Genomic DNA, 2500 nt, shown 5'->3' with positions numbered 1-2500 from the left:
CATCGTCGCCCACAACTAGTGGGTGAATGGTGTGCTTCCCGGGGTTGGCATAGACATTCCCTCGCATGCAAAAGATTGTCGATGCGAAAGATTATCTATGCCAACCCCGGGAAGCACACCATTCACACACTCCCGACCGGTGTGGTGTGGCGGTGATTGGATAGTTACGGATTGAGCACTTGCCAAGGATCAAAATGTGTCATTTAGAAGAAACATTTTCAAAAAGTTTTTAAAATCTTGTGGGTTTGCAACTCATAAGAGCGTCACTTTCAACGTCCCCGGTATTGGATTGAGTTTCTAAAAACAACCGTGCACACCGAGGTTAAACTTTACCGGCTCCACTCCGACTCGCCGCTCGCCCACAATTTGTTTGCAACGAAACATTTGTTTTTAATTTTGTTGGTTTGAAATTGTTTTGAAAAGGTTCTTTAAATCTAGTGGGTTTGCAACTCATAAGAGCGTCACTTTCAACGTCCCCGGCATTGGATTGAGTTTCTAAAAACAACCGTGCACACCGAGGTTAAACTTTACCGGCTCCACTCCGACTCGCCGCTCGCCCACTAGTCCGAAGGCAACAAAACATTTGTTTTTCATTTTGATGAAAATTTCTGTTTTTAAATCTTGTTGGTTTGAAATTGTTTTGAAAAGGTTCTTTAAATCTTGCGGGTTTGCAACTCATAAGAGCGTCACTTTCAACGTCCCCGGCATTGGATTGAGTTTCTAAAAACAACCGTGCACACCGAGGTTAAACTTTACCGGCTCCACTCCGACTCGCCGCTCGCCCACAAATCCGAAGGCAACAAAACATTTGTTTTTAATTTTGATGAAATTTTTTGAAAACATTGGCTTGGCAAGCCCCAATCCGCGACTATCCACCCACCGCCACCCCACACGGGTGGTTGTTGTTGCGAAATGAGGTTGTGGTCGACATGCCCGTGCATTTGAGAAGGAGTTCCTAGCACTCCATGCTCTCCCATGCCAAAAAATAGCCTAGACAACCCCATTTCGCAACTTTCCACGCCTTTTTTTTCCTCCCTCACCCATGGCGGCGGCGTGGTGGCGGCGGCCGGATTCCGGCCACCACCGCCATGGGTGGCAGCCCCCCGACCCCGACACCAAACCCATAATACCGAGGCAACATATCGAGGCAACATGACATGGGTGTGGCGTGGGGGAAGGGGGCTGCAGCTAGGAAGGCATGGGCTGCCATGCATATGCAGGCAACACACACCCCCCTATATAGCATTTTATGCATTTAGCCCTTTGACAGGAAGAGACATCACCTATGCGCGAGGAGTCATAATGGGCTCTAAATAATTCAATACAAGGTATTTGGACGTGATTTTTTGCAGGGATACTAAGAAACATGCAATCTATGATGGGAAAAAGTTTCATAAATTTTTGAAGTCGGGAAGTATTTTTTATTAGTTTTAGAAGTCGTAAAATTGAAAAAATCATTAAAACAAATCCGGGAGGAATTTTTTAGTTTTGTAAGTTGGAGAAGGTCCTAAAAATCATAGACTACTTATGGGGAGCTTATTGTGCGAGGAAATTTCAATAAAAACGGGGTTTGACAAGATTTGAAAAATTCTGTCGACATTTGAAAAAACCTGGAACCATGCTGCCGGCATGCTGCGCACATGCTGCGCGCATGCTGCGCGCAGACTGCGCGCATGCCATGGCAGGACAAGTTTTGCTAGCCTCACTGTCTACAGATGCGCAAGCTGCGCGCACGCTGCGCACAGGCTGCGCGCATGCTGCGCACAGACTGCGCGCACGCTGCGCGCATGCCATGGCAGGACAAGTTTCGCTAGCCTCACTGTCGACAGATGCGCAAGCTGCGCGCAAGCTCCGCGCACGCTGCGCACAGCCTGTGCGCATGTTGTGCGCATGCTGCGCGCAGGCTGCGCGCAGGCGCCGCGCATGCCATGGCAGGACAAGTTTCGCTAGCCTCACTGTCGACAGATGCGCAAGCTGCGTGCACGCTGCGCACAGGCTGCGCACAGCGCATGCCATGGCAGGACAAGTTCGCTAGCCTCACTGTCGACAGATGCGCAAGCTGCGCGCACAGGCTGCGCGCACGCCATGGCAGGACAAGTTTCGCTAGCCTCACTGTCGACAGAATCAGCACGCTGCGCGCAAGCTGCGCGCACGCTGCCGGCATGGTGCGCGCACGCTGCCGGCATGGTGCGCGCACGCTGCCGGCATGGTGCGCGCACGCTGCCGGCATGCTGTGCGCACGCTGCGCGCGCGCATGGCAGGACAAGTTTCGAAAATTTCTGTCGACAGTCTCAGCAGCGCGCACGCTGCCGACATGCTGTGCGCACGCTGCGCACAGGCTGCCGGCATGCTGCGCGCAGCCCATGGCAGGACAAGGTCCGAAAAATTCTGTCGACATTTTTACGCCGTGGTAGGCTTCCGCTTCGCGTCACTTTGTCGACATTCAAGCCTACCATTTGTATTGAATTTTTCAAACCTTGTCAAACCCCATTATTCAAAT

This window comes from Prunus avium, unplaced genomic scaffold, assembly GCF_965620075.1.
Source record: "Prunus avium unplaced genomic scaffold, drPruAviu1.hap1.1 HAP1_SCAFFOLD_44, whole genome shotgun sequence".
Lineage (NCBI taxonomy): Eukaryota > Viridiplantae > Streptophyta > Magnoliopsida > Rosales > Rosaceae > Prunus > Prunus avium.
The sequence above is the reverse complement of the archived record's forward strand: the minus strand, read 5'-3'. Positions refer to the sequence as shown.